At 46.3% G+C, this 25,838-nt stretch overlaps 1 long non-coding RNA gene across 1 annotated transcript in view; it reads right to left on the bottom strand.

Moving 5' to 3' along the window:
- The window catches only part of LOC114017399 (uncharacterized), a 69,260-nt gene extending 43,912 nt beyond the window's left edge, over window positions 1-25,348 (bottom strand). The window contains exon 1 of the long non-coding RNA XR_003562451.2: window positions 24,890-25,348. This is a non-coding gene — a long non-coding RNA (uncharacterized LOC114017399). The remainder of the gene's footprint in view (window positions 1-24,889) is intronic.
- Between the last annotated feature and the right edge of the window lie 490 nt (window positions 25,349-25,838).

Here is a 25,838-nt window from a genome sequence, read left to right as displayed (position 1 = left end):
GCAGAAGAGCCCTCCAGAAAAAGCTAAAGGCAAGTCCATTGAAACAAGCCCTCAAACTGCAATTGCACAGACCCATGCTGCCTGCTGAGCCCCGTCCTCCTGCTCTCTGCAGCCACACAGCTCGGTACTAATGTCTTGCTTTGCCAGCACGCATCACCCAGAGATGTACAGCTCTTTACATGGACAAAGCTGTTTGGGCACTTACATACCATTTCACATTGAAGGATTTCAAAAAGCTTTGCAAATATTATACAATTAAGCCTCACAACCCTTGTGCAGATGGGCTGGGTATTATTCATCACAGTTTCTCAGCCACAGAAAGAGAGGTAGAGAGTCATTAAGTGATTTATCTAATATCACACAGAAATCCTACAAGAGAATTTGGATTACCACCCAGATCTCTGGATTACCAGCCTTTTTATATGCAATTTATACCTGATCAAAACCATACAGTCCACTTCAGGGTTTTGCTCATGGGAAAATTTCTAACTATGCATTTATACAGTTGCATTTTTTTTTTTTAACAGGGAAGAAAAAAAAAGAAAGAGAAAAGGACCAAACCACCATTTCAACCAGCAAGCATAGGCAAAGTTTGAGCCTTTGTGCTAAGAACAGTCATCGAGGGGCTTCCAAATCAAAGTTTCCTAAATAGCACAGGGAGGAGCACCCAGAAGTTGTAATGGTAATCCCAGAATTACCTCCTTTGCAGACACCCAAGCTCCATTCATGGAGCAGCAGGGTGAAAGCCCGACTCCGTAAAGTTACGGGATCACTGCCATTCCCATTGGTGGGGCCAGGGTTTCACTCAAGGTGGTTAGTGGGTGAATGCTGTTGCCTTTGGCATGATAGACCTCCCTGGGTCACTGTAAATTATTACAAAATGGTATTAATTTTGGCCTTTTACCCAAAGAAATAAAAGCCTGTTTGGGACTAAAGCCTACCCACATGTAGACAGGCTACAAGCTTCAACCAGGGGAGGAAAAAAAGGCAGCTCGGAGCCAGAGGCAAAAACGGGGAACTGCTGCTGCCTCGCATCAAATTCAGACTTCTCATCACAAAAGATTTTAATTTGGCCCCTGCTGTACAACCACAGTCCCTGTTAGGCTGTTCTCCCCAGGCAAGGCAGTAAATTACGTGTCCCTGCATCTGGCCCCTCTGGTCTCCTGTCCATATGTTAACTCTCAGCACTGGTTAACCCGGCTTGGTGAACCCAGGCTCTTGCCCTGAATGTCCCCCAGGTCCCCCCAGCCAGCTCTGTGGGTGATTTCAAGGTATATCATCACAGCTACCTCCCAGAGGTGTTATTTGCCATCTGGAGCTGGGCAAGCATTTCAAATGAACGCATTATCCATCAAAAAACACACTTTTCTGCAAACTCAAATTGTTTAAATTTTAAATATATCTTGGTTAAAAAAATTTTCCATGAAATAAAAATATTGGTGTTTTCAAAGCAAAATACCAGTTTTTCTTTGAAACAGTGTCCTTATTTTTGAAGTGAGAACAAGCTTCATTTATAGAAAGAATTTGAAAGAATTAAAAACTTAAAGCCAACAGAATATTTTCTGACTGACTCAGGACCAGATGGTCAAATGGAAAAACAAAACACCCAAATCAAACCCATTGCCTTCATTTCCCTCTTCCCATGCCCAAAAAATTTCACGTCGATCCAATCCAGCTTCAGCAAGTCCCACTAAAACCAAAACCCAGCCAGCTCAGGGGGCACAGACAGTGGTGCAACATGTGCAAGGCTCTGCAAAGAGCCAGTTTCCATCAGAAACCAGCAGGAACGAGCTCCCCAGTCCCCCCTCGCTGATGGAGCTGTTGCATGTACAAGGGGACTCAGCCGAGATCCCCTAAAATCCCATTTCTTCCTCTGTGGTGCCCTGTGACTGCTACAGGAATAGGAGAGACACAGCTGCTCCTATTTCCTTCTCTCTGGCACTATGTGGTCCAAAACACACTTGGCCTGAAGGTTTTGGGGACCCCAGGATTTTACTCTGAGCCAATTCACTCCTGCTGCAATGCACACAACCACTGTACAAGGGATTTCAAAAGCTTTTCTGGCCCATTAGCCCTGATGTTGACCACCCTCCCCTGCTTTTCCATCTCCAAACCCAAGATTCATAAGAACCTGCAGATGTGCCAACAGCTGGGCTTCCCTGAAAGCCACTGTGGGTCCTGCAAAAGCCCAACCCACTGAAGCAGCACCCTGGGCAAACTTTTCCTTGCACTCAGCAGATCATGCAGAAAGGGGGCTCAAGGACAGGGAATGCAAGTTCACTGCAACTACAGTTTGAGACTTTTTTTTTTTTTTTTTAAAGAAATGTGTCTACCAAATGAAATCACTGTGACTCCAGGCTGTTTACAGCTGTCACATCTGAAATGGATTTTGCTATTTTGGTCAGAAGGCTGGGTCTGCAAAAAAGAGACATAACAAAAATCCCTAATGATAAGGAGGCAAATCATTTGTAAATTGAGCCATAGAGTCTTTGGTTGTACGACATTAATTCTCTTATTGCCATGCTTAGGCAGAAACACTCCCTGCATAGCTAGTGTTCATAGGGAAAAAGGTAATAAGCATATAGCAAAGATCCCCAGAAACAAATAATGCTGGGCTTTTGAAGGGACTGTGTTTTGGAGTATTTACATTTCAATGGGATGGAAAACATAGTTTCTCAACTGTGCCTTGCCAACTCTCTGGAACACCCTTTTCTTTCTGTTTGATTAATTATTTCATGCCTAGAGTCTTTTAAAATACTGCTACTTCTAGCAAGCAGCTAAATGTGCATCCCTTCAAGTAAATGATGAACTTTAAGGCTCTGCTGTTTCACTCTTTTCCTTTTCTAGCTACTTCAATGCGTAAATCAGAAAATACACAACACAGATTGTCTGGCTGTGTAGGAACAGCTAGTGGATTTGAAAGATGAAAGCAATGCTACAGGTCCCCCTGCCTTAGCGAGGGCTGAGAAATTACAAAAGCCAATCTAATAAAAGGGTGAATTTGTCCAAGTGTGCAGCGTGATTAAATATCAGCCAATTAAAGTTCTGATTCAATATAAACCCTGAATGTTTCCAATTGTATAGAACAGTTGACATCGGCATGACATCTGCCCTTTCCCTGCAGCTCTCCATATGGAAAAGAGATCTACCTGCTGTCTCGGTGCTGCTCTGTAGCAAAGGAGAGTGGGCTGAGCTAAACTAGGTTTGCCAGCAAAGTCTTTGCCCCTAGCACAGGTGCTAAACACAGACTTGTTTTGCTTTTCTACAATTACTACAGCTACTATATTACACATAAATAATATTCATTGCCGGTTCAAACTGTCTTGCCCTGGATGCTCACCTGCCTCTGACAGTGGCTGCAGGAGATGCTATTTAGAGAGAACATGTGAGCCTGGCCGCTTGCTGCAGTCCCTTCCCTTGGTACCCATCGAGCATCTTCAGCTGCTGAATGTGGGCTGCTAGAGCCATACCCCTGCCCAGTCCTTTCAGTGCCCATTTACTAAGCCACTGTGTATGACTTTTTAAAATTCCCCTTTGAACTTGCTGCCTCGCCACCTTCATCATTTTACAAAACCTCTCATACATCTCAGCTTTCTCATCTCCAGACTGAAGAGCCATGGCCACAGAAAACAGTTTTTCCATCCCCATTGTAGAGCAATACCTTCTCCAGCTATACCATGGTCTTCACAGGATTCATTTTACTTTATTTCAGGACTAGATATAGTAATGAGACAGGTCAAAGTGCAGTTTGGGCAAGTCTACTGCAAAGGGGACCAAGCACTACAGGAGCTATGCTGGTATACGCTCAGCACAGAGAGCAAGGAGCTCCAGGAGACCAGCTCAGGTCCCAGATGCAGCAGTTTCCTTGACCAAACACTCTTGCCTGCGAAGAAGCCCCTTTCCTCAGCACCACAAAGTCCTCCACACATCGGATGATCCTCCTGCTACCATGCTCTTTCTAATCCCAGGGACAGTTTGGTGGCGCTCATCAATCTCAACCCTATCCTGCATTGCACAAGGTGGATATGACCACCACAAACGCTGGAGCATCCAGTTCTCCCTCAAGGAGTGGAAAGGTGCAGTGGCATACACAACAGCTTTAAAGCTGACTGACAATTTTTTTAACCACAAGGGAAGCTGAAAGTTGGCTTAAATTTCATTTTTAGCGATCACTCCTCATTCCTAGGGCTTGCATACATCAATGTCATAGGCAGCAATAATATATTGTATATGTATTCCTTGAGTGACTACACACTCAAGAAGTATGGAATACCTTTTGTGTTCCACTTATGCATATACAAAACTACTAATGAGCAAACGGGTAGGTTTCACAGAAAAAAAAATCCCAAGGTTTAATAAATGTCAAGGGCAAAAGTAGTCCTGAAAACAAAGGAAAGAAAAAAAAAAAATCAGCTTGAGAGGACAAAGGGAATAAATAAACTGAACTGCAAACCCAAGCGAGTGTTTTGGGTGTGAGGGGAGGAACCCAGCCTGTGTTTCTGGAGAGCTGAACCCTTTGTTCCTGCTGTGTGCTGTTTTAATCACCTCCATGCTATGAAAAAGGCTGTTCTTACACTTCTGTTAACCTGAGTAACTCACAAGTCTGTTTATTCATTTTTTTTAATTAATTTTATTATAATTCTGTTTATAAATGAATGTAATCATTCCTTTATAAAGCCCACAGAAACTGCTGACATTTCTCAAAAGACCCTCTGGGACTTCACATTCCCATCAGTTTGGACAGCAGCATGAGCAGTGCTATCCCTCCCCGCGAGCTACCAGGGAGCTGTGCAGAGGAGAGATCTCTGCAGGAAGAAGTCTTTAACAGAAACACCACGAAGCAAACTGCTACTGCCTCCCATCTCCTACTCCAGCAGCCTCCCTGCAGGTCTTCACCATGCCGGGTAGGTGAGACAAGAGGAGCACGTGCACCACTCATATGTGTAATACCACTCCGACATCATCCAGCACCCTCCTGCCCTTGCATTAAAGGGATTCTAGGTCTGTCCTGGATGAGCAGAATTTCCTGGAGCCCTTGTACCTCCAAGCATAAGGTGAGTTTCCTTGACTTTTCTTAGTACAATTAAAGAAAGCAGTTGTTTCCAAGTCTCACACTTGAAAAGGAACAGGAGAACACACATGGCAGAGGTTAGTCCCATGCCCAGAAGGTACTCAGACACAGGTGTGGCTTGGCACTGAGAACTGCCCCGGGACGGAACCTTGCTGCCTAGAGGATGAGGAGAAAGAGACACGAATGTATTCCTCCACCCTGGCCCTCTTCTGTATCTCATCCCATGGGAACATATTTATCTCTGTCCTCCTTGGAGGAGGTAACAGGAGAAACAGGTCCAGCGTGATGCTTTTTTGTCTTGGACATCCAAAGACTTGGTACACCAAAGGCAGCACACATCTCCTTTGTTTTTAATGAGACCATTTACCCAGCTCCCAAAAGATATGTAAGGATTTTGTTTTATCTTTAAAATGCGTAACTCAAGCCAGAACCATTTGTCCCTTCACTTTTGCTGCTTTCATCTTGGCTGAAATACACTACAAGAACAACTTCCAATGGAGAGCACAGAGTGAAGCCCAACCCAAAGGAAAACAGTGTGTCTTCACTTTGACCACACCGTTTGAAAGACAGCCGATTCCTGGTGCTTACATCGGTGCTGGACACCACGGCCCTCACCTGCACATGAGCTGCCTCTGCAAGGCAGTTTGATAACTGGAGCTGAAACCCTGAATAAAGCAGACCTAGCCTTGCAAAGCATGCCAGGCTTTTATGGCTAAATAACTCCTGTAATATGCTGTAATCACAACTGCATTGCAGCCTGGTATTATTTTCATAATAAACCTGTTTTATAGTATTTTACATCCAGGTAAGCTCTACAGGGCTGTTTCTCACAGAGCAGCTATATCCCATTCTCAGGGAAACCTCTCCTGTTTAACATCCCCACTGCAGGTTAATAAATGCCATCGTGTCATTTCCTCCACTGGTTTTAGCAAATGTCAAAGGGCAACATCACCGTAGCAGAAACCAAGTGTAGAAAAGAAAAACAGCAGGCATCAATAATCTCTGAAAAGTTTTACATCCTTCATCCAAATTCTTCTAGGTTTACTTCATATTCATGTTTACTTTGAAGAAAAGCTCTGATTTATTATCATTGTTCAATCCCAATGTTGTGCTGAATACCAGCAAGCTGCTGGTGGAAACAACTAGATATAACATCCCTCATTTCTGAAAGCCCAGACCATCAAAAGCCACCTCCTTTTCTAGAGTTGTACAATAAATGCAGCAGAAAAATGAGTTCGGTTCAAAGTTTGTTGGAGAGATTCTTAGGTCCATCTGGCACTTCATTTTAAAAAGCAAAACAAACAAAAAAAAAAAGCCCTGCCAACAAAAACTCCTTAAACTACTACTTCAGTAAGATTAAAAAAAGACAGACTGAAACTCTTCATTAACCGTAATTCTCAGGTTACCATGAGATTTGTGTTGGGAACACTTGAACTATCCTTCCTCCCCCATCCTGCGCTTCAGTCAAAATGATATTATTACTGTTACTGAAAAAAAAAATAAAAAAGTAAGAGGCTTTAAGGAGCCATTTTGCCCAAGGAAATGCACGGTGTCTACCAGGAATAATAACTGTACCAAACAAGTGTGCAGTGTGATCATGTTTTTGGAGTGAAAAGGCGAATTGACAGAGATGTGTTTTAGGATTGATGTAGTTGAGTGACAGATCATTGCCTGAAACCAGGCCAGTCCACACTGCAGCGGGCTGTAGGAACGAGCAGGCACAGCACCAGCACACACCTCTCCCCACGGCTGCCCCCACACATCCCGGCACCCACACAAAGGCGCCTCTCCTTCTGTGGGAGGATTCTGCATTTCTGGAAGCATCGCTACACAAGAAAGGCTCTTCTATTCACCGTTTGGAAGCAAAAGTCCAAACAGGCCATTCGAGTCTGCAACATTCCCTGCTCCCATGGGGAAGCCCCAGCAGGAGCCAAGGATCAAAGCCCACATACCCACCAGCATCAGCTGAAAGTTTTTAACTAGGATTTCAGCAAGATGAGCAGTGGTTGAATGGCAGCTAACCAGCCGGCAGAGACTGGAAAGAGAAGGCTCCACAGTGACAAATTGGCCCTGAAGCAGGAGGAAAACCAAGGACATCCCATGAGATTTGTCTACCCATGCACTTTCTTGATTGTCCACCCCAGCTACAGAAAAGCAGCAGCAAGACAAATGGGTGTGACGTGATCTTCCGCAAGGAAGAGTTTTCTGTCGGTTTTCCATCTTGTATCTGTTGTCACAGGCTGTTGATGGGCTGCCGCTCAGAGGAGAGGCCAGTGATGGATGCTGCCCTGACCTAACAGCAGTGAGGCCTCCAGGCCTTGACCCATGCAGGTTCCAATTAGCCAAAATTAGTCAGCTGTGGCCAGGGTTTGTCTTCCTTTAAACACCTAACTGTGTGAAAGCAACAGTCCCTTTCTCCAAGTTGCCCACTCAACCCTTTGTGGCCTTACACCCTTCCCCAGGGAGCCTCCTTCAGTTTTGTTTCTCCTCTTCGTGAGCCATGCCAATCATTAAAGAGCCTTAGCAGCCCCATTATCATCCTGGGCAATTCTTAACTCATTAGGCTTTAAAGTTGTTGGACTGCAGAAAAAACCCCAAACCAAGCAAATGCTTGAGCACGATACAAGGATGTTAATGTTTTACCCCACTGACAATGACTGAATCTGTGGGACAATTATTACGGATATTTCCATGGGTTTAGTGTTACTTTTTCCTGACATGAGGTCCTTTGCACGGCATCTAATTAAAAATGGAGGAGTTTAATCTGCAGCCAGCCTCAGAAGTTGATTTGAATTCTCCCACTGTGAACTTTCAAACATGGAAGCATGCCTGTTTGCACCGATGGGATCCAATATCCTGCCTTTGCAACAGACTTCTTACATCCTGGCAGGCTGCACGCCTATGATTGTGCCAGACTGCAGCATTAATAATTCACTACCTGATCTGATCTTTCAGCATGAAACACAAGTAAAGACGACATTAAGTGCTGCTTGGATGCCCCTCCTCTGCCATTCTCCTATTGAGTCTTCAGATTGTGCTTAATCTAATGGGAATTTAGTATTAAATTAACACAAAAAGTCACGTCTTAGGAGGTCAGAACCACATCTACTGCTGAAGCGAGAAATCAGGCTTTCCTGCCGAGTTCACCTTTAAAGCCAACATTTTTATTTTCGTTTGAATCTCTGTATCAGAAGGAGATGAAACGCAGTTAGAATATGATGCAGGAGAGGACAGCAGAAATTTTAGATTCCTAATGAATAGCATATTAACACTTTTCCCCTGGCTGTGTGAAAAGGCAGATCACCTGCAGAGATGAGAGGCTATTCCCCTTCTTGAGGGGAAGAACACCATTTTCTAGGGAGATTTGCAAGTTTTTCCTCTGTATTGCAACAGAAGGAAAAACCTCCTTTCAGAGAGAAAACTGCACAAAAACATTTTGATATGGTCAAAAATTGTCCGAGCCATTTCACTAGTGCCAGGTGACACTCAGCCCCACACACAGCTGCACTGGCTGGAGTGAGGAGCTGTGGACCAGGTACTCCCAAAAGCTTTCTGCAGTGGTGGAGCTGCTGTTACCAGAGTCCTCAATACCCCAGGTGACCTAAAAGCTTTGGCAAGCTACAAATGTATTACATCCCAGGTCTTCCCCTTCCCAGGAGCTGGATTTTGTTTCAAGTAAATAAAAACCAAAAAAACCCCAAAACCCAAAAAACCCCCAAAACCACCAACAACAAAACAAACCACCCAAAAAAGCACCAACCCAAACCTGGAAACTTGAGGAAGGTAACCTCAATTTTGACAAAACAGTTTCTTTCAAAGCCTTTTGTAGGACATGCAGATTTTCAAGTGGTCCTATGTGGTTTCTATTTGATGCCTTATTTATTGCATCCCAAAAGCTATTACAAGGAAGGAAAAATACTTATTCAAAATATACTGTTGCTATTTTGCACTCATCCACTGCTCTGGCGCTGTTATCACATTAACACTTGGCGATCCCCAATAAGGTCAATGCCTTTGTCTGTCAGCCTGGTACAGGCAAAAGACAGTCCTTGCCCCAAAGACCTTAAAATATAAATAGATAAGACAGACAAAGGGAGAAAGAAAGGGAACATTTCTATCATTGTCACAGATAGGAAACGGCAAGATAAAATGTTTTGCTGGAGGTCAGTGACACAGAGCTGGGGAAAGAACACTCTCAACTCTGTCAAGTGTCTTTAACCATGAAGCTGCCCAATAAAAGCCCGTATTTCACCCAGCGTTTCATGCAGATCCCTGCAGAGATGCCCAGAAAAGGGAGCTGTAAGGCATCATTGCAGACCTTCAGAGGTTTAGTTTTCAAGAAGAACTTCTGAAAGGGGATGAGGCAGGAACACCAGAAGTTTGACCAAAGCTAAGTCCAAAAGCAGAGACCAAAAATCCCAAGTCCAGACGCAATCTCCTAAGTACACACAAACAGAGGAAAGCAGGCAGGCAAGCCAGCCCAGCCCAGAGCTGCTCCTCAGCATCCGTGCCAGCAGAGGAAAACGGGATGCTGTGGTACAGAATTCACTCTCCAGGTGATAAGGGCAGGAAAAATCAGGTAGCAACTGGCGGCAGGAGGGGAGGATTTAACAGCCAAATTGATCTGCCTTTGGTATGTCGGTGACAGCACAAGGATGTGGACAAGATGCCTAGTTTAGTTCCACATGCCCCAGAAAGACAGATACATTAAAAAGACAGCAGGGCCTGTCTTGGGCAGAATCCAAAGAACTGAAGGACCGAGCTCACCACTACCCTCTTCACTTTTAAAGAAAGTCAGGGTCGGGGGGTGGATGTGAGGGAAGCAGACCTTATGGCATAAGCAGTTCTGCAAAAGAATTTGCACTTCAGCCCTATTTAGGGGCTGGCATATGCCCTGTCTTCTGAGATTTCCCACCCTTTATTCATTTTTCTCCTTGTGTCATGAAAGATGTCAGAGAAAGAGCTTTCTCTGACAGGCTTTATGTCCCAGTGTATCAGGGACAGCTGGCTCTGTGATTAACTGCGCTGTGTGGTGGCTCCCATCCCTGGCTAGGACATGTCAAGCAGGTAATGTTAGAAGTCTTATGTTGAAACAGAGTTTAAGAGTCTGTTTAGTTAACCCAGGTTAAGATCTGCAGTTTCTCTCTCCTTTCTCTGCCTTCCCCCAAGCATAACTGGTCACAGGAATCTGCATTTTTTTGGTTTTTTTGGAAGCCTTTGTCTTCACAGAGTCTTCACATCTGCTGTAACTCAAACTAAAGAGCAGTGCAGAAAAGTCTGAGTTGTAGCTGAATCACTAACAGCTTCCAATGTGTGATTTGTGCTCAGGGTTGTTGCAGAACTATGGGCTCTGACGCAGGTGGAGAGGCTCCACTGTGGTGTTAGAGCACAGGTCAGCATCCCAGTCTGGGCAGCCACCGAAGAGCTGGTCCCAGCTCGGCTCTGGCCCAAAACTAGCGGTGCTGGGGTTAGTCCCAGCCTGGGCGAGTGTCAGAGCAAAGCCGTGTGTGCACTGCACGGTGCCTGCCAGCCCACCATGCCCAGCTGAAGGGCAGGGGAGGGCTTGTGCAGCATCAGCCTGGACCAGGATTCATTCCCAGCTGTCACAAACCCCTTCACAACACAGAGGGAAGAATGAAATCAGTTAAGCCAGTCCTGGAACGCAGGCATAATGTCTTCAGCAGAAAACAATTCCCACCTGCAATACATGGGGTAGGCACTGACACAGCACAAAGGTACCCCGACCTGTAACGGGGTCTTCAGTTGCTACCATACCCCCAGACACCAGCAGAGCTTGCATTTTACCCAAACCACTTCCCTTTCCCAGTCCTACAGCCTGAGACCCACCTTGGCTTTGCCACCCAAGTTTCCCTGTGGAAACCAACACCCCTCTCCCCGCTCTTTGCTTGAACACAGACCTTCCTGCTACAAAGTGCAGGCTGTGGCTGTAGCTCCTGAGCTATCCAGAGCCTTCACTCATGTTTAAGGAAAGCTGGAATTACTGATGGATGGGAGGCTCTGGCTCACAGTTCTTTGGTGCTGGTTGCTCCCGTGCCAGTAACTATGCCAGTTTATGCAGCCCTGGTGGGTTGGTGCTCAGCTGTCCCAGGGGTGTTGCAGAGCTATGGGGATCCTCTGCTTTCCAGAGGGAAGGATCCTGCCCAGCTCGCACAGGACTGGACCCAACCAAGATCGGGAAATGAGAGTGTTATGAGAAACAAGCACATAGCCCAGATCAGAAACACAGCCTACCTAAACAGGACTGATGATATGTTGCATCCCATCAATTTGTCCGTTCTTAACACAACTCTTGGAATACTTTGTCATCCTTTTTCCTTCCTCACATCTACTACTCTCTCCTCTGCACTTCCCACAGACAGTAATGTCTTCCGATTCCCTCCTCATTTTTCTCCCCAAACACACACAGCCTGCTGAGCAGGGTGGGGAGCAGAGGCCCCTGCTAATTGGAATCGTCATGGAGATAGTTCGTCTCACAAGAGCAATGCAGCCGGGGATGCCCCAGCACCCCATCCCGCCTGCAGACCCACACCTGCCCTTTGTCACAGCTGGGCTGCCCAGACCTGGAATCTAATCCCAGGAGGGCTGGGGAGGGAGGTTATTTTATCTTCAGAGAAAGGCAAACAGGATGGGCACTCATCGATCTTGAGAAAGAAACATTAGCCAAGTCAAACACACGCCGGGGTCTGGAGCAACAGGATGTCCATGATGTAATGCCTGGATTCACCTTGGCATCTCCTTTTACACTAAGGACAGACTTGGAGAGAAAATGAATAGATGCGAGTGCAGGACAAAGGAAATTTGCAGAGAGCAAATTAACCAAACCTGTTCTAAATGAGCACTGGCTTCCGACAACAGAAGGCAAGTTCAGGCTCACTGCTGGCAACCACCATGCACAGCACCATGAGACCCACGAACCTACCACCACCTGTCCTGTATGTCCACCCAGGCCAGGTCCCCACCTATCACAAGTGTTGTCTTCTGCTGCCTTAAGAAATTCAGCTATCCACCAGAACACATTTGCAGGGCCCACTGCAAAAAGGTTTTCCTCTTATTTATTCTGTGGTGGTGCCCCTGGTGAGATGGAGATCTGGCTGGGAGAAGAGCCCACACACCCCAGCTGCAGCCAGCCGTGGCTCAGCATGAGCAGAGACAAAGGCACCTTGGCAGGAGACGGGAACAGTGGGACACCAACTTTCTGCCACATCACATGTGATTTTGTGCTACAACGGATGCAAGGACTCCTGCAGAGAAACTCCTGCTGGCAAACTTACCTTTATCCAAGGCTACAAGGCTATATTTTTAGTTACTGGCTCAGACCCTCTCAATTCTAGCCAAGGAGCACGTAGGAGGCAAACCAAAAAGCCGTTGTAACCACCCTCACACTGTCCCTTTCTGGAGCCAGCTGACAGTCATCCCAGATCACCGGGTTCAGTCAGAGCAGCAGTAGGATGACATTGGGACAGGGAGAAACAAACAGCTCCCGGCTCAGCCAAGGCCATCTATCAGGAGCCAGGAAGCTACTTTGCCCTTAAAAATGTTGGTGAGATAGGTACAGCACAAAATAACCTTTCAGCTCTGGTCCTGGCCTCCAGAATCAGCACACCTGAGCCAACGAAACTGCTGTGACTGCAAGCACCAGTGTGCAGAGGTCTGGTTTGCAAACACTCGTGGAAGCCCTGTGGTCTCCATTAGGACTACAATGGTCTGAATCTGTTTCTATCACCAGTGAAGGTTTATGCTATCTCTACACCTTCACAAAACAAGTTCCCTGGTAAAACAGAAGCCAAAAGATCCATCACTCCTCTGCCAAACCTAGCTGCCAAGGGGCAAACGAAGAAAGCTCCAATGAGCACTGTCAAAAGCAAGGCTCCAAAGTCTAGGTCATACCAGCCCTCTGGCAGGAGCTCCAGCATTTTGAAGTCTACGGTGCTTCCCAAGTCTAACTGGCACAGATGGTACCAGGAGGAACCACGGTCCTTCCCCTGCAGCCAGTTTCTCTCGCCAGAGAAACGGGAAGAACAGAAACATAATTAAAAAGCATTGGGGAGAACTTAATGGCAAGTCTGCAAAATGGGTGGTGGCTCTGTTGGAGCTGAAAGTCAAAGTTCTATTTGATCTACTCATTTACCACAGCTAGTTCAGAGAGCTGACTACTGGCATGGACCTCAAAAGTTTATTTCCTTGCCAGTATTCCCAGGCTTGTATTACCTTCTTTAACAATAACACTATAAAATTAGACCTTCGTTAATGCCGAATTGCACAGTAATTCACCAAAGAGAGCAAACAGACCTAATCTGACCATCCAGGCATTGATTAAAAGGAGCACCCCCGAGAACGCTGTAATAAAGACTCAACACCTCCAGTGCCTGCCATTAAAGACCTGTCTTTTTGCAATGATTTGCCTCATTAAGCCAGGCACCGCGGACCTGCCATCCCTACTCAGATGCCTTCCGACCCTCAAAACGGTTGCAAATGGGAGGCAACACATCCCACGGAGGTTTCCCTTTACCCAGCCTACCTTCTGTTTCTGGTTAAGAACTTCTAGCAATTACTTTTAATGCCAAAAGACAATGTTTTCCAGCTGATAGGAGATCTGTACATTTCCAATGGGAAATGAGAATTTATTTTAGGTGGCTTTTGCTGGAAGAATGCTTTCAGTAAGTGGAGGGTCTTCCCAGTCCCCATCCTTCCTGAGGAAGCAGTTCATACTTCCTTTGGAAGTTTTCATTCTTTCAGTAAAATATAGTTTGTTTTTAAGCTGGAAGTTTTTGTTGTTTTGGCATGTTGTTACCTCTGGGGATTTAACAGTTTAATATTACTTCTTTGAAAAAATATGAAACTGACCTAAATGGGAGCCTTTATCAGAAAAAGCCATTAAAAGCTTTAGAGAAACTTTTGTCTAATTAAGAATTGCTCTTAAAAAACACTGTAGTCCTGCTCAGATTTAACTTCTCCCTGCTTATTTTATTTACAGCCTGCACCATGCTCCTTAGCAGGAAATCTAAATCAACCCCAATCTCAGATATAACATCAGCCCTTCCCTCAACATGCTACCAGAGATTTGCGATTGTCAGCTTTGACTTGGAAACATTTGGGTGATAAACCATTTAAACGGAAGAGTTTTCAAAAATCTCTGTTCAGGATCAGCACATTGTAAAATTGCATGTCATAAACTGAGTCTGACAATTGTTCAAATCTGTACTGAAAGCAGAAACTATATCTAAGCAGTTATAGAGAAATATTATTTAGAAAGAAAGAAAAAAAAAAGGAAAATCAGGTTCATCGGAGCATTTCTGAACTTAAAAATTAAAATATAACCAATTTTAAGGTCTACAGAAGGTAAACAATTGACACAAAAGAATCCCACCAGAGACACCTCACAGTGGCTTTCCATTTCTGACCAGCTCTAGAAGTCATTCAAACTTAGCAGTAAGAAGAAAAGTTGTTTTAAATAAGCAACTTTGCCCACCTCTGTGTCCCAGAGTATCTGCAGACCATTGCTTCCCGGGCTGAGTGAGCAATCGCATGGGTCTGGCTTGGCTTAGCACAGTAGGGTGGAAAAAAATGTCTTTCCTTTGGCACTTTTGTTTCCATACAGGCTATAAAACAACAACAAAAAAGCCAGATCCAAAATCAACCTCCTGATCCAACAGCAGCCAGCCTGGCACTTTATCCACATGTTACAGTGGAGCCAGCCCAAGTGTAGCACCAAAGAGAAAGAGCCAGGAGTAATTCCTCATGTTTATTTTCTCTTGGTGTGCTAAGTCCCTGCCAGGCAGCACCGCTCCCCTCAACGGCTCCACAGAAGGTACCTGGGGAAACTTAAGCAGTGGGGAAGGTCCCCTGCGCCCCCTTCACCCCCCCAGACTGGCATCCACCCACCGCTCTGCAGGGAGAGAAGGCAAAGAACATGCAACAGCCACTAACATTTATTTTAACGTCCAACATTTGCTCAAAATGCTCATCCCCTCAGCCTCGCAAAGAGATGAGCTTTGCTGCAAATTTGGGTCTCCCCCCAAGAAACACCCCCACCCTAACCCCCTCCAGCACCATCCCTCCTTGGGGCCGTTAGACCCAGACCCTCCTCTTGCAGGGTCAGGACTCCTCTTCCCCCAGGCACTTCTGGAAGCTCTGGCTGCTCAGAGCTCCGTGCTCCATCCTCACCTCCACAGCTGCCTCCAGGTTGCTGCTCCTCCCTCTTACAAGGGCCCAAAAGACACTTGTCCAGGATTAATATGGAAGGTGGGCTGCTGAAAGGGTTTGGAGGCTCCCAGAGGCAGCTCCAGGACACAGTGCTGCTTGTTTTTCAGAGAAGGTCCACTGCAAATCCACCCCAGAGGAGGAGGTGCAGGGACAGAGGCAGGTAAGGGGAAAAAGCCCTCTAGCTGGCCAGGCATCCCAGCAGAGGATCAGCAAGCTGGTCTGTGCCAGGGCAGCAAAAACGAAGCCCAGCCTCTCTGGCAGGTGGGTTATAGCAAACGCAATCACTGGTGGAAATGGAAACACTCGCTGAGAAGAGCTAGGTGTGCCTCTTGGGATGGACCACAAATTCCCAATCTCTATGAAATTCAGTGCTTGCAACCCTCCAGCCTTCACCAGTGCCACAGCTGGACTGATGTGCCCTCGTGCCATCCTGCGGCGCAAGGGTAGCTCCTCAGGGACCCCCTTTCTTTTTCTCTTGCCCAGCAGAGGCACCAGGCAGGAGCCCTGCAGAAGGTGATGGTGTGCTGATTTCTTTATTTCACCCTTTGTTTTCAGCTTTTTAGAGTTATTGTAGAGCTGAGAAGGGCTCTGAGATATTTGTTCCTAGCAATCACCCTGACTGCAGCATGGATGGGCTGCGGCTCCACACCAAGGAAGGTGAAGGGGGCTGTGGCATGTCTCATCCAGCAGTTTTTGCAATATCAAGCTGATCCACCTCCACTTGTGTCCTCTAACAGTCAAATGCTTGTTTTCTAACCACAGTGGGATTATTGTTGTGAGACTGACATTATCAACCTCCAGAGCTGAACGAAACACCGATGCATGCTGCAGTGCAGGGATACAGCCACCCTCAGCCGAGCCGACAGTAACCCATCTTGCAATAGCAAGGGTGAAGTTTCACTTGTGCACATGTATGTACCCAACGAACATCCATGCTGCTGCCACGACAAGCTGAGTTTTCCCCTTCCCAGCAGCTGCTGATCCTGCCTGGCATTAGTGCTTGCATGGGAACAAGGGAATAAACACGGAAAACTAAATGGTTTGGAGGGTTGGACATTGGCAGGGTCTGCTGCAAGATCCAAGCAGCTCGCTGGTTCTGCAGAGGCAGGCAGTGTGTACGAGGGTCCCGGGCGGAGCAGAGGGGGATGGGGCTGGAAGCTGTACCCATGCCCGGCAAGCCGCGGAGCGGAGGCCACCAGGATGCGGCTGGCTGAGGTGCCCCTTCCCCATCTTCCCTGACCAGCTGCTCGGTGGAGCACAGCAGAGGGAAGAAGTCTTCATGTGCAATTTCTTTCTCTCTCGTGAGCATTTTTCATCTGAGCCCCTTTGTCTATGTAGAACATCTCACTGTCACAAGAAAATGTCTCTTTTTTCTCCCTGAAAATGGTCCTTGAAAGCCCTCAAACCTGCCACTTTGCTTTGCTTTGCTTTTGTTCCCTTTCTTTTCCCGCTGGCCCTCTGTCCTGCTCTGCAGATAAGTGATCTGTTCTCACCCTCTACCTTCCCAATTTGCCTCTGTAAAAGGGAGATGGGAAGAAAAAGTAGAAAAAAGAATTATAAAAATAAAATTTGAGGAAAAAATTGGGGCCAGCTTCCTTTTCCTACTGTTATTCTTGCTGAATACTTTAAAAGTTGTTTTTTATAATTATTTTTTTTCTCTTTGCAAATTAATTTTCAGCCAGCTTTACTTAAGCTTGTTATAGATGTAAGGGGGAACTAAGGGAAGGGTTGGTCAAAAAAAAAGCCCAAGAATTTTTTATTTTTTTAAATCTTCATTAAATATCCATTTTTCAAAACCAATCATGACCCTCACGAACAAGCAACGCTTCACAAGCTTTTCACTCTGCTACATTTCTATGATCTTTTTTTATTAGCTGTGTTTATTTTTCTGTCCACCTGTTTCAGGATTCTCTTTCAATGGGCTCCTGGCAAGGGCCGAGCCGATCTCACACACACAAACCCCAGCCCACTGAGCAGAAACCTCGTCTTCAAGAGAGCGCTGCAGAGACTTCCCTGAGCAGCTAAACTCACCTGCGGCAAGCCAGAGGAAACCTGTCAGATTTATCTTGTTTGATTCTGGCCAGAAGAAATCCTGTAAAGTGGGGCAGTGGGAGGATGCAGGGGAGGGTGTTTTCATCCAGCCCAGGATGCCCAGGTTGCTCGGGAAGAGGCTCATCAGCTTCTGGGCTGCCCAGGGCTGCCTGCGGAGCACCAGCCCTCGAGTGCTGCTGCTGCTCTAACCCAGAGCACTGGGGTATTTGAAATTTCAATTATTTATGTGTTCATGCTGTGGGTTAATGCTGACTGACACTAAAACACTGCCTAGATTTAGCTTCATAAAAATTTTATCCCCACTATGAACTGCAAGTCTTTCTCCAATTTCATTTAAAGGAAACAGAGTATTGAAAAGCCTACTGAGGAATTCATGAGCAGCTAGCTACAACCTCACTTTTCCTCCTAGCCAAATCCTGGGACTTCATTACCATGGCAACATATCATAATTTTAATTCCCTTCCTGATTGCCACTGCACAGAGACCAATACATCTGCTTGCTTCCCTGGGAGTCTGCCATGCACTTTGCAGCGGGTACAACATGGCACTTGCTTCTTGGGGCTCATGAGGGATCCAGAAAAAGATGCTGAGTCCCTTTTTTCAGTGGAACTCCCAGAAAAGGTCAATAAAATTCAGCAAACCCAATCCAGGCAGTGTGGATGGTCCTCTGATCTTTGGGCATCTCAAACATGCAGGCATAGCCCAATGCGGTGGGAGCTCCTGGAAAGAACAAGTTTCGTGTCCTTTGTGGGGTCTTACAGGTTACAGGGAGAAGGGCGGGCAGCTTCCACCACTGAAATGAGAACTGGAAGAGGTATGAGGGGTGTCTATGAAGACACGAGGTCTCCAGCGATCACAAGTCCCTGCTTCAAGGTTTCTTTTATTTTAGCAATTATCACACTCCAAGGCATTTACAGGATTATAGTCTCTGGTTTACTGTAGCAGGTTACAGGCACTGCAGCTGCCTTTCTGAGCTCCTCCACTGCGCCTGCACAACCCCAGCATCGAACAGAGCTCCCTTCGCCGGACCTCGGGGCTGGGCTCTGCGCTGGAACCTGCAGCCAGACCCTAACCTGCCAGCAACACCCTAACTGGCTGTTATCTTAATTATCTAATTCACGTAAAATCTGTTGTTCACAGCTGAAAAGCCTCGTTCAGACTCAGAGCCCATCCGGGAGCCCTGGGCTGGGGGGGTGGGGTGAGGGTGGTCACAGGCATTTGGTGCTGCTCTGTGGATAGTGGACATCAGGCAGTGAGAGCTGCAAGAGGCTCAGACAAGCTCAGCCAGGGACGAAGGCAGTTGCTCCATTTTTTGAGGGTGGGACCATGAATCAATGGAGGCAACATGCTGCAGCCCCCGGTGCCCGTCGCAGCCCCCCGCTTGGGCTGAGAGCTGCAGTGGTCCCCTCTCTGTACACCCCAGCAAGGATGGAGGTAGTGGGGTTCTCCCCTACTTTTTGAAGACCTCCCATTGGCAGAAAAATCTGGGTGGGTTTTTTTTCCCCATCAAACCCCCCACATTTGACAAAGTCTCCTGGAAATTCCCAGCACTGACAAGGCAGCTGTGTGCATCAGTAACTCACCTGTGACAAAGCGGCCAGCAGCAGAGATGCACACGCAGGTGAGCCGCTGGTTTCTGTAGTGCCCGTCACTCTGAGGTGCCAATGGAAAGGACCTTCTGGAGTATGGACCTGCCCTCCAAACTCACTTAAACTGCATTATACATATGTATTTAATCCCTGTGTGTAGATATATAATATTTATTATATATATGTATTTATAATGCCCAGTTTTGTTCCAGACATCTGGAGAGTCACAACTCATTTAAGCACAGAAAAGGCATGGAGATTCACCTTTCTTTCAGGGCAGGAATGAATGCTCCATTGAAAAGAGCAGACTGAAATCTTCGTGCTCTGTATGTAGCTACAAGCCAGCCTTTTCCTCCACCTCTAAAGATCCAGCCCTCCCTCTTGTTGAAGGGTTAAAAATTCTGAACAGAAACCACAGTGTTTTCCTTCTTTTTCTGAGCCTTTTTATTTAGTTACCCTTTCATTATTGTTTCCCTTCATCTAAAATAAAAGTAATCTAAGTAATTATAATCATAAAATGGATGTGAGCAAAATGGGTACTGCGAGGTTTATAAAATACAAATTTCCCTTTTCTGGGAAATATAGTCTCTCCTGCACTTAAACCTTTCAAGCTCTGCCCAGGCTCCTAAGGTGGCACAAACCCCACAAGGCTTGTAACGCCCCGGAGAGGAAATCACTTAAATATCCAGCCCTCCCCAGCAGATGCAGGGCTGCTAACCAAGTCCTTCAACTTAAGAGTGTGCTTCAGCACCGCCTTGAACGGGGCTGCTGTCCTGTCAGAGCTGGAAAGGATCGGTGTCCAGCATAAATTAATAAATGCCTAATGGATGAGTTTGCTAACACCAGGCACGCACAGAAATGTCTTCAGTAGGGGTGAATCGTCTAGCTCAGCTGAACGTGCCCAACCCCCCCTAAGTGCCACCAGGCTGTACGTGACCCATGCCAGGGAACCCATACGCAAGCAGGAATCAGCTCCTCAGCCAGCAAAGGACCCCTTTTGCTTTGGGGTTTTTTCTTTCCTTTCCTTTCCTTTTTTTTTTTTTTTTTTTTTAAACTGTTTTCTGAAAATGACCCAAGAGAACCCTTCCTTGATGTTCACTAAGCAGTTATCGGCAAAATATCACTGATGTGAAAACCAGGAATCTTTCTTAAAGATTGCGTGTATCCAAATTGCTCCAGCCTGATCAAGTCCTCTTTTCTCTTTTGCTGTTCTTTTATTTATTTTTTGACTGATAACTGCTCTCTGCATGTAAGTTAGGCAGAAAGGGGGAATTCCACTTTGATTTGGGAAAGGAAAACACCAGCTATTAACCTGAGACATCATGTAATCTCCATTAGAAATTATCTTTTATTTCCAGATTGCTGGAATACCCTTGGAGAACAGCAGGCCTGACGGTTGGGTCCCCCAGCCCCAGGGGAACTCCTGGCTCCCCTCTGCAGCAGCAGGTAAGCAGCTCACAGCCTGGCTTTGTGTTCAAAACCCACATTTCGCCTTTCATGGTCTGTTTGCCACTTTAGCGCTGGGGTAAGAACTGCATGGGAGATGGTAGTGTTTGTAAACGTGGTATCCCAGATCCTCTGCAGTGTCTGAAATGGATTGCAGTACATCCCAAAAAATTAACTTAATTCAGGTGTATGGACCAAAACTTTCTCTACAGATCCTTCCAGAGCTGTTATTTTGCCCAGAGCAATCAATTAAGATTTTTTGAGAAGACACTGCTTTACAGCTGCTTCTTAGACACCAGTATCCTCAATGGCAAGAAATAAATTCTCATTACTTTAAATAAACTCTGTCATTTCAAAAAGTCTCACAGCTTTTGAACTGAAGAACTTCTAACTATAAAAACTGACATCCCTGCTGCCTGGCGTAGCCTCACCATGCAGCCGTCCGCAATCCCAGTGCAATCCCAGCATAGGGCACTTTGTCTTCAGCAAAGTGGGGGTGGCTGTGCTGCTCCTTCACAGCCTGTCTGTGGGATATGGGCACACTGCTGAGGGTGGGGAATCTTCTTGAGCGTCCTCACTGATGTTCAGGAGGTGAAGAGCCAAGTCTGAGCTGTCACCACAATCTCCCTGCAGTCAGAGCAGGGGAGCAGCCACTGCCAGAAGATGGTACCATTCACACTAAAGTCAATGTGCATGGTAGAAACATTTTCCTCCTCCCTCCCATACAGAAAGCTGTAATTTAGAGTCTACATCTATGGAACGTTCTCACCCACAGCAGGAGGTGAGATGAGTCCCACCTTGGCCTCACTGAGCTCATCTGCTGGGAAAACCCTGCAGGCTCTGCAGCATGAATGCCTCCAGCCCGGCTCTCCGCACGAGCATCAGCATGGTCTGGTGCAGGACAAACAGCCCCATCACAGGTGACAGCAGGGCCCTTTCAGGAAAGCGTGGAACCCTGTGGCAGTGCTAGGAAGAAGGTAAGGCAGAGGGATGTGCCTGAGCTCACCACAGCACGCCCGACCTCCACAGCAAGTTGGTGGGTCTTTGCTAAAGGGATCAGTGATTTGATTTTCTCCTTGGCTTTTCTGCCCATGTACTTATCTAGACCTCTGTGAAATCCTAGGAAGGCAGATGTACCAACCACCCAGTGTAACAAAGTAAATTTTTACACTAAGTACATTTTTTTTTAATGTGCTGACTTTTTGGCAACATGACTGCCAAGTTAATCAGGCCTTTCATTTCTTTAACCAGCTTTAAAGGATTTGTAATATTATACTCAGTTATTGAAGAGCAGAGGGAAATTGTTTGTCTGATTATGAATCTGTTATTTATTGTGAATTAAGAGCACAATCACCTATTGCAGTCAACAGCAGGATATTTTATCCCAGTTTTAGGAAGGTGGGGGTAAAAATCTGCTGTGCCATGCTACCAAATGACATAAACCGACTCTGATCTCAGAAGCCACCTCCCGAATACTAAAGAGCTGGGACATAATGGCTTTTAAAGAATATAGTTTCCAATTAGGTCATTGGTTTCAAACACAGGGTGTACTAAATTAGTAACATTTGGTGGTAAATTTCTTTGAAGTTCTCATTAATCTTGGTCTTGGATTTGAACTTTTCTTGGCCATGTTCCTTATAGAATTTGGATCCCACTTATGTCAAAACAACTGATTAGCCCCACAGTTTGAAGGCAGGGGGGATTAGGTAGGGCGGGTGTTAGGTTTCATGAAAGGCCTATTTACCTAGTCGTTTAGCATGACCAAATAGCAGGGCAGCCAACAGGGGTGACGTGTTGGAAAAATTCCAGCCTTCCTGGCTCATTAGAGATCTCCACAGCAAATGGTAGCATTGCGTTTGTGATAAGAGCCACTGTTCAGATTCAGCTGTCTACCCGGTCCAGACAAGGGCTGAGGGCTTTCCTTGACCTGTGATGGCTCTCCTGCATAACCAAGCTGCCCACCTCTTCAGCTCTTGTGAAACCAGTGGAAAGGAAGAAGTGCTCTGAAGGAACACATTCAGGTGATGTCCCTTCTTTTTTGTGAATGACCTAAAGCAAACTTCCCCCCCAAATCAATTGAATTCTTTCCATCTGTTACAACACATTCAAAACCAGGCTTCTGAATAGCTCAGAATCACCAAACCCAAGAACTGTTAAGAAACTCAATGGGATGCTCTCATAGAGCCTCTGTCTAAAGAAGCAATAAGTTTAATTCATGAACTAATGAACCATAGCCCAGAGGAGAAAACACACTTTGAGTCATGGCAGCAGTGAAGCTTGGGAAGCTCTCAATAGGACATGCTGCAGCGAATTGAACCTGCAGCACTCTCGTGGCCATGGTGCACATCTCCTTCCTGAGGCTCCAATTAGTCAAAGAACAAAGAAATACACCAGGAGGCCTTTCCTGGAGATCACAGCCCAGCATCAGAGACCTGACAAGCAGAAGACTCAGAAGTTTCATGAAGAAACTTGCTCTGTCTTACTGAAGCATGAAACGATGGAGAGCAGCCTGAGGGACAGGCTACTGTTGGTCCCCAGGGGACACCTGGTCTCCAGCCAAGACAGTGCCAGCCCCGGAGGGTGCAAGGTCAGCGTTCCTTACACGTCAGGTGGATGCACGCAAACTTGGCACAGCTTCAAGCCCCTCGTCACCTCTTGCAGTTACTGCTCACTTCCATGGTCCTGGAATGGGCAGGAACAGCATTTCTGGGTGGTAAAGCTGCATGAGACATGAGCCAGTCTTCACATGGCTCGGATGCTCTTGGCAGCGCCCTGTGAGCGGTGCTGCTCCTGCCTGCTGCTGGAGATGGCTACTTTGTTTTGCAGCTGAAACGCACGAGGAAACTGCAACTGGCGCAGCAGTGGCAACACTTGGTAAGGAGCTCTGAAGGCACCCATAGAGTGCTCAGCCACAACAACATGGTATAAAAATAAGTTAAACCCATCTTTTCCTCAAAAGAAAAAAACCCAAAATCTTGGGATTGGGCTTTAATTTGAGGAAATCATTCATTCAGGTCTTATTTTGTATGAAACTCTTCCTTCCGCCTCTAGACAATCTATCTAAAACACTGCACCAGTGATCAGAAAGTCCTTTCTTACACCAAAACGCAGTGAAAGTCTGGGTACAGACCTTGTTCTCACCAGCCCTAATAAACACATTCAAGCTTCAGCACGGATCCAGCCCCACTGGCTTTGGCGGGAATTCTGAACATTAATAACGTTTGTACATATGCAGAGGTGTTTGTAGGATCACGGCCACACAATTAATATAGAACTAACTTTAATAAGCCTAATTAGGGTCATTCCCCAGTAGTGTGAAAAGTAGCACTGATACTTATTGGCTGGAGAGGGAAAAATCACAAGTCTGGTCAACCACGTGTTACTTCCCCACAAGTTGGTGACCTCAGGGCAGGACTTCAGAAATCTCTCCTATAAAACCGGAGCTACAGAAAATCAAGTTGGCTGCATTTAGATGGAGCCATGGAAAATACTTGGGGCTTGGTGGTTTGGTGGTTTTTTTTGGTTTTTTTTTTCAGCAGAACATTTTGGCACAGAACCATTTCTTCCACAGTTAGGAGCTCGGTAATGTCCCTCATGTAATGATGTCAAAGCACGGAAAAAATAACCAAGAGGAGGAGAAAGAGTGTGTAGGACCCCTTTTGGAAGGACTGTATTCTAAAGAAAGGGAGCTTTTTATGGTGTTTAATAAAAGTTACACAGTCAAAAAGAGAAGTCTGTTGCGGTGCTTGCTGTCTTGCCTCCTGCAGAAAGGCAAGAACACGAGTGTAAGCTGCAGCTGAAGGACACATGGCACAAACCCAGCTCACTCACCCGCTGGCTTTGGGACCTTGTTTTGCCACCATTTATGAAGTTCTCCTCAACAGTCATTTCCTCCACTTGCCCTCATCTCTCTAGCTCATCTCCCCAGCCCAGCCCAACCAACCCAAACCCACAGGGTGCTGTGGGCTTGCCTGCACTGCCCACCCTGACCCCAGCACCTGGGTCCATCCCACCTGGCCAAATCTTCAGCAAGTCCAAAGACCTTGAGCTGTCCTTTGAGCTTTCAAAGGAGACACTAACAGCCATTTGAAAGCTGGATGGTATCCCTGTGCCTCGGGGGAAGGGAAGGCGTCCTTTCCTGGGGTGAACCATGACCATCCCCAACCCATGGACATCACCAGTGCCTCCAGCAAGAGGATGGTGGGAGAGAGCTGCCAGCCAGCGTGGGTGCTCAGCACTGGAGGGAAGGTGGGAGTTTTCCAGGGTAAAGCGTTTCCTCTGGTACGCATCCAATTAAAAATCATTTGGTGGCCTACAGCAGCTTCTCATCTGGCATATCGTGAAACCACTATTTCAGCACAATTTACAGCCTTTTGGGAAAGGGAGAACTTGGTTATTTAGTAACTTCCCCGCTCGCCCTCAGGAAGGTCAGATCCTTTTGTTCCCTGCCAGAACAGTGAAAGCCGTAAACTACAGGAGGGAGAGTGTGTTGGGAGCTTGTACTTACAGTGTGGTGCACCTGGATAACCCTGCAAACAGCCGTACAGTGCAGGGAGGTCACGTATGGAGAATCAGAATATTATGGGATTGATGCATCAGAGCGTGGAACGCAGCAGCAGTGCTGGAGGGCAGCTTATGAGCTGAGTACGACAACACAAAGTACATAGATTAGATGCATTTTACTGAGATTTGGATGAAATCTGCTGCTTAAAAGCAAGCATTCAGTGGACACCAGGAGGGGCTGATCGCCATTAATTTCCCCTTCCTAGCCTTTTTCCCGTTAGGAGACGGAAAATAGCAAAGCAAGCTTCAGATTTTCTTCCCCACAAGAAACACCACTTCTCAAGCAGTGTGGTACTCAGCTTTGCTCCCAGGCTGCGTTGTCAGCTTGCAGGGTATTGTAACGCTTGTATGGTAGCATGTTGAAAAAAAATAAAGGCTAAGGCAGGAATGAAACTAACTTGCCCAGGACCTCCCCCCACAAGAGAATATTTATTACTAAATTTTAAAATAATCAGGATTTTTAAGGAGAAAAAGTTAGCAGCGTCACTTCTATGTTGCCTGGTGTCCAAAGTTTCGGGGCTGTGTAATTGTTGTCATTTTCAGACACCTCAGACAGGCTCGCATGACACAGATACTACAGGGGGAGAAGCCAGCTGAACACACAGCTAATTGTTGCGCTGTATTTTCCCATGAAGCTCACCGAATTTCCAACCAGGGGTTTGGGGAATAAAGTTTAAAAAATCCTCCAGGCTCAGAAAATTCACAAGTGAGAGAAGGAAACATCTTCCATTGCTGCTATACATTTGTTAACATTTCATTTCACCAGAAATCAATACAGCCCAAACTGCTTCTGCCAAAAAACCAAAGGAACAATGGTCCAGGGGCTGCAGCCTGCCTAGTGATTTCTTTTTATCACCCCACTGAGGTATAAAACAAACACTTTTCCTCTGCCT

Source organism: Falco cherrug, chromosome 1, assembly GCF_023634085.1.
Source record: "Falco cherrug isolate bFalChe1 chromosome 1, bFalChe1.pri, whole genome shotgun sequence".
NCBI classification, from domain to species: Eukaryota; Metazoa; Chordata; class Aves; order Falconiformes; family Falconidae; genus Falco; species Falco cherrug.
This window is presented reverse-complemented; position numbering and strand designations above follow the sequence as displayed.